Source organism: Branchiostoma floridae, unplaced genomic scaffold, assembly GCF_000003815.2.
Source record: "Branchiostoma floridae strain S238N-H82 unplaced genomic scaffold, Bfl_VNyyK Sc7u5tJ_193, whole genome shotgun sequence".
In the NCBI taxonomy this organism is placed as follows: domain Eukaryota; kingdom Metazoa; phylum Chordata; class Leptocardii; order Amphioxiformes; family Branchiostomatidae; genus Branchiostoma; species Branchiostoma floridae.
The window spans coordinates 417,460-424,742 of NW_023365789.1; positions in this window are offsets into that span (position 1 = coordinate 417,460).

Sequence of the window (7,283 nt, forward strand, 5' to 3'; positions counted from 1 at the left end):
ATGTTGGCCTGTCCTCCGGGTTCTGGCTCCAACATGTCTGCATCAGCTGACTCACTGACGTCACGTCCTCCCGGTCTGTGGGGATTAGGGTCAGGTCAGGTCGCTGATCCATGGTGACCGCAGTTCGTATCAGGGCTGTGTTGTAAACATCTGTACGGAAAGCAAATAAAAACTATTACCATGGCGACGGTTTTATTGTTTATATGTATGAATGATTGTTGTTGTCACGTTCTCTTGTGAGTGCCAAGAGACCTTTTGTAAATGTTTCTCATTGAGCACATAAATTAGGTCCTCATTTGCATAAATTATATCAGTTGATAATTTTCTCTGCCTAAATGTGCTCAAAGTATGAAATTCTTATCAAAGAGAGATGTTGCAGCATTTTTTGTATATTATTTAATTTGCATGATTATGCCAAATGTCGCAAGAATGAAAATTTTATCATTCAACACTACGCTATTATGGCAATTCCTCATTATGCAAGTTAGGTAACAATTTGCATATTTGATGTCTATCGATATTTCTTTTTTAGTTACACATGCCATATGATTGAGCGCCCTGTTATGGAATGCTGTAGATAAATAGACTATCCTCAAGGATATAAATTAGCCACTGGTTTGCATAAATAGTCCTTAATCATGGAATGCGTCTCCGAAGTTATTTACATATCTAACATCCTTCTCAATTGCTGTAGAATTCCGGAAATTTTTGCCAATCGGACATATTGTTAGGCTAGCCTCGGAGGCGTTGCCAAAAACAAGTAGATAGAATAATCCAAACATTTTTAAAATATCGTCAAAATGTGTTATGTTAAGTCCCACTTCATTCACAAGTTATTGTTGCTGTGTCAAATTTAAATCGCGAGGATAGCAGGATGGAGGAGCAACCTTGAATAAGCTGGCGCGAACACATTCATTTTATAGTTAGTATTGGCACTGCGTTATAGATGAATTGGGTACATACGTTTGTACGGCTTATCCCTTGTGATAATCTCCCAGAGCAGCACGCCAAAGCTGAAACAAGTACACGTATGTAGAACGGGAAGAAATTACTTGTACCAACAACGCCTCCTAGTGTCTTAGTATGGAAATAAAAAAAGGTGCGTTATATAAAGAAGCGGTACTTTAGATTGGTTTACATTTTATATTGTTACTGGTACAAGAGAGGATGGCACTAGTATTGTCTATTGACTCAAAACAGGTTTCACTCTTACAATTTTTAATGTCCTGTCGGAATTCTAAAAGATGAACATGTTACTAAGTTACCTGCTAATCCAATTATCTACTGGTTTTGGATAGAAGGAATTGCGTTGGTGCCCACCTGTAGACATCAAACGTGGCATTTGGAATGATCCTGGTGTTGATATCCACCAACAAACACTCCGGTGGGATATGCGTGAGTGTGCCTCCCGTTGGGCTCGCAGAAGTGACAACACCGGATTCCGTTCTCCACTTCGACAGGCCGAAATCGGAAATCTGATTAAAATTGTTGGAAAAGGCAATCAGATCCTTGTATGTTTAATGTTGTCATTCATTCCTTGCATAGAAACTACTGTTGAGTAGCTTTTGCCCAATTCATTTTTTTTTTCAATCTAAGATTTAAGGTTTAATTGTATCTTTTTAAAACACAAGTAACACGGTACCTTGACATGGAAGTCTTCATCCAGTAGCACGTTCTCTGCCTTCAGATCACAGTGGAGAATCTGTGGGTTCTGGCAGTGCAGGAAAGTCATCCCCAGGGAGATCTCGTGCGCCATTCTCCACCTCAGGGCCCAGGGCACGTCCACATCCCGCAGCAGCCCGGCCAGAGAGCCGTTCTCCATGTAGGGCATCACGATGGCGAAGTTTGGGTCCAGACAGACCCCCAGCAGACTGATGACATGGTCTGATCGGCTTCCCAGGTTCAGTTTCCTCGCCTCGGAGTACAGCAGCTCTTGCTCGCTTACAGGGTATAAAATTATTGGAGGACACATTAATGTGGCGAAATTTAATATAGAAATCTAACACGCGATTAGCTTTTGAAACATAAGTTGCTAAAATCCACTTTCCATCGCTCGGTTATAAATGAAAATAACTTTATTGTACAACAATTGTACAAGGTCCAAAGTATATCATCTAGTTATTCTGTAGCTTATAAATCAAACTTCACACTCAACAAAACACAACATAGAATTCCAATTCACTCTGCAGTCTGCACTTCAACTCGATATATTAATACAATTGTTTAATGTTTCCCTTATTTTACACATTGCAAGCCATCTGATGCAGTGTAGATGGTAGCGTCAAAAATACCTACTTATGAATAGTGCTTACAGGCCAAAAAGACAAAACATTACCTTCCTGTGATTTGGTGAGTCAGCAACCGTTTGACAGCAACGTGTCGTCTCCAGTCCAGATGATAGGCCTTCTCTACGGCGGCGAACCCCCCACGGCCGAGGAAGGACTTTTCCGGAAAGTTGAGGTGTTCAAACTCGATGATAGGAAGCTTCTTGTCAATCGTCACGCTCGGGTATCTGTCGGAAAATAGGATGTATCGTACATACATTTGTATATAAAAATGTAACATTAGCAAGGCGAACTGAGATGAAGCCAATGTGCTAATCTGATGGTTTTCGATTCGTTGTACATTTGCATTCATTTGTCGGTAATGTATTTTAGGTCATGAAATAAAAACGTGACGCATTCATAGGACAATGTGTGTGGTCAATGTAAGAAAGGCAATGCACATAGCAGAAACAGCCCTTTTGGGATCTTTGAACAACAACATTATGTTTGTGAAGTTGCGGAAAAGGAGTCACCTTATATTCTAATATGTCGTGTTAGACTGCGCAAATTTAGTGGGCGCGATCAGAAACAGTCTGCTTTTCAAAGGAAAGTAAGTTCACAACAAAAGACAGCTTGTATACTGGAGTATGATGAAGGCCATCAGTAAGTACTCACCTCCTCTGTACCCCACCCGGCAGCTGGCCTCCAACTGCTCCGCTTTCTTCGGACTGTTGGCCTCTCCGAGTCGGGCTCTAATAGACAACAAAAATTTCGTGTTTTTTTATTTTATTAACGATTTCTGTAATATTTTTTTCGTTCGAGTTGAACTGAAATTGGCCATGGTGCTCGTTAGGTCAGAAAATCAGCGAACAAAAATTTCTTCACATTGACAGCATGTCATTCTCTGTTTCAACTGTGTTCTCTCTAGATGATGTCAATGAAAAAAAAGTCGTGTTATTTCAACACTATGAATACACAATGAACTATATTATACTATACTAATGTTAAGCTAAATGTGGATCCAAATAAAGTCAAGTGAAGTCTATACTATACACATTGAATGCAGACTATACAGTGCTGCGGATAACAGGCAATAGGGCTTTCTTTATGTTCATGCACAAAGAATATTAGACTATGGTTCATTAACGGTACCCAAAATTATCTGACCATAGCCGTCCTGCTGATCTGGTCTGCCAGCTGGTGCAGGTCCAGGTCCCTCAGACACCGCTCCAGTACAGCCAGGCTGGCAGCAGGACCGGCTCGCTCTCTCCATCTTACCAGCGTCTCGTACATCGGCTCGTCTGGACAGTCGGTCTTTATAAACATATATCATAACGAAGCTGTTAGAGGTATGTAGCGGAAATCTGTGATCAACGAAACAGGCGATTTTATTTTTAAGACTAGCAGATACTTTCCAGATTGCTTTATTAACTCATAGGGGGAAGTGCCTTATCTACTTACAAGCAAATTAGAATAGTTCAAAGTAATGGTCCAACAACTTGTTCAAATCATAATCATACCTCGACGTCTTTAACCTCCTGATTGTTGAAGCCTAACTGCCGGGCGATGTGTTTCCATTCGACGGCTTGTTTGACTTTCAGTGCCAGACGACTGAACGCTAGATTCAGGTCTTTATCTGCCAGATTAGAAAAACTGTGGTTAATAATGTAGGTAGATTTTCCCTCAGTGTCAGGAAACTTAACGCCACTTATCAAATGTTGCTACATCTACCTGCAATTGATCTGAATACTATCACCGCTGTATAATGTAACTAATTTCAAGTTCCAAGTCAATAACAAGATGCCAATACAATTACTTTTGGGGAAATCACTAACTAGATTAACTGAGAATTTCAATGACGTATTGTATTACGCTTTGTGATATCAAAGTTTAGAAATAGATTCTACTTTCAGGTGCAATATTTTCGCAGTTACTACCGTCACATCATGTCCTGCTGATATATCTGCCTATGTCGGTCAATTTATATATATAACTCATTTAAAAAACGAGACAATGTTATACTATCCTGAACCAGCACTTAATGCTAGCCTGATTTTTAATACTATATACCATGTGTAAAGTAGATTAGTATCTTAGATTTTTAGATACTAGTAACTTATGTAATTAAACTGTTCTGTATGTATTGTATGTACAAGCTGCCAAACACTGTATCCTCTACAGTTGTCGTGCAATAAAGTTCTTCTTCTTCATTGCAAAGGTAATTTACTATGGAAACTGTACATGGCGAGGTTTTGGCATTAGCTCGCCAACTTTAGACTACATCGTGCCGTCATTACCTTGTGCGGTGTCGCCTCCAGTCAGTTTTAACGTTGGTGGTTGTTTCCGTGCCACACCAGTCCGTGCTTTAGTACCTGCTGCCTGGGGTGGTAGTGGTGCCGCGCCTTTGGAGAATAAATGACGTACAGTTATTGGATACGCACCAGTAATATAAACTATACAATTTTACACATTCTCTGCCCTAAGCATTATATTTTATCTATCTAAAAATATTGATCATTAGATTTGTATCAATATTATGTCTAATCACCTTTACTTGTGTCCATTCTCTCTGCAGTCTGGTCCGTTTGTTGGCTGACTTGTTGCTCCATCCGGGCACTTTTCTCCCTTCTCTCCCGTAACTTCCTCTCCAGTTCGGTCTCTGCAGCAGCCTCCATGATGTCAGATTTACGTGATGCTGTTTAGAGTATAAAAACTTACGTGCTGTTTAGAGTATAACAATTTATGACTTAGCTACATCCTTTGTCATGTCGATGAATTGAATATTAGACACCTTTCGCATATGAACTTGGAATAGGAATAAACCAACACTGAGCAAATACGCGTTTTTGGCATTGTGCCATTTCAAAGTTTGCTAACGGTCCCAGAAAAAGACGACATTATATACAGTTCAAACAAAACTATAACAAAGGTAGAAAAAATAATTCTAGCTTTTATGTTTAATTAGGTTGTTCTGATATGTTCAAGTTACCTTTAATACCTTTTTGATATGCTAAAGTAACTTAAGTTACAAACCGTTAACAGGCGTGGCTTTTACACCTCGGACTTCAGCAGTTCCTCTCCCTGCTGACGAGCTCTTCTCCTCCTGTCCACCTTTTTTTGTTCCTTCTACAGCAACCACATTTACATACACATTAACGACATATTAGAAGAGTATAAAACAGAAGTGACAACATACTAAATGTGCTTAACTTAAAGGCAAACGACCGTCAGTGCCGTTTTCTTAGCAACAACGTGAGTGTATAAGCGGTAAACATAAAAAATAAAAGTGTCACATACATATCATTAATTTGTGTGTTCATGTAGATTAAAAAGAAAAAAAATGCCAACCATTCACTCAATGTTTGAATGTAGTCGTAACTCACTTTTCTCAGCCTCCTGTTTCAGGAAGGCCATGATGGCGCCGGTCCCTTGTTCACACACATCCTGTGGAGGGTATGTCAGGGGGTTTCCAGAAACATCCAAGTCCTTCAGCTTGTCTGCTCGGTGAAGGGCGGTTGGGAGCCTGGTGATGTTGTTGTTCCTTATGACCAGTTTCTCCATGGCAGGTAGTTCACACAAGACTTCTGGGAACGTGTCGAACTTGTTGCTCCAGAGTCGGACCTCCCGTAGGTTGTGTAGGTGACGCATGGTGCTCGGCAGGGTTTTGAGGAGGTTATATTCCAATGCCAAGAACCACAGGTGTTGTAAGTTTCCCACTTCATCTGGGACCATGTCAAACTTGCAGTCACCAGCATACAGTTTCTCCAGTGTCTTCAGCTGCAGCACCTGTCTGGGGAGACGTCTGATGGGGTTATTACCGACACTTAACCACTCAAGGTCAGGTAGCGAGCAGACGCCTGTGGGCACCTCCGTCAGCTGATTATCATAAATGTACAGTTCTCTCAGTTTCTGCAGCTTTTCCACCCCAGGAGGGAAGGTGGAGAGTTTATTATTACTGACACTTAACACCTCAAGGTTAGGGAGCGAGCAGACCCCTGAGGGTACCTCCGTCAGCTGATTACCATAAATGTACAGTTCTCTCAGTTTCTGCAGCTTTTCCACCCCAGGAGGGAAGGTGGAGAGTTTATTATTACTGACACTTAACACCTCAAGGTTAGGGAGCGAGCAGACCCCTGAGGGTACCTCCGTCAGCTGATTACCATAAATGTACAGTTCTTTCAGTTTCTGCAGCTTTTCCACACCAGGAGGGAAGGTGGAGAGATTATTTTTACTGACACCTAACTTCTCAAGGTTAGGGAGCGAGCACACACCTGAGGGTACCTCCGTCAGCTGATTACCATTAATGTACAGTTCTCTCAGTTTCTGCAGCTTTTCCACACCAGGAGGGAAGGTGGAGAGCTTATTGTTACCAACACTTAACACCTCAAGGTTAGGGAGCGAGCACACACCTGAGGGCATCTCCGTCAGCTGATTATCATAAATGTACAGGTGTGTCAATTTCTGCAAGGAACCGATCGCCTGTGGCAAACGTGTCAGCATGTTGCTATACGCGTCCAAACGGTAAAGTTTCTGCAGACGGCCGATTGCTTCCGGGATGCTGGTTAGATTGTTGTCGGACACATCTAGATCCTCCAGGTCAGTGATATCAAACACCTCCTCCGGGATGGACGTCAGACCCTGGTTACTCAGGTCAAGGGTCAGGAGACCGTTGACGGTCTGGGGCAGGAGGTTCAGGCCTGCCGCCATGTTGGATTTCCTACATAACGTACAAAGAAAATTTGTATATGATTCCCGCAAACGCACATAGCACAATATGCAAGCACGGATGAGGCACAAACACACACAGAAAGGCAGACTGGCAACACGCACAGACACACAGATACACAAACACACACACAGACACATATTTCCACAAACACACACACACACTTGTGTATATGTACACATAAACGCAGACAGACACACACACACACGAACATACATCCACACACACGCACACATGCACACACACACAGACACACACGCACACATGCACAGGCACCTGCGTCGACCAGGTGA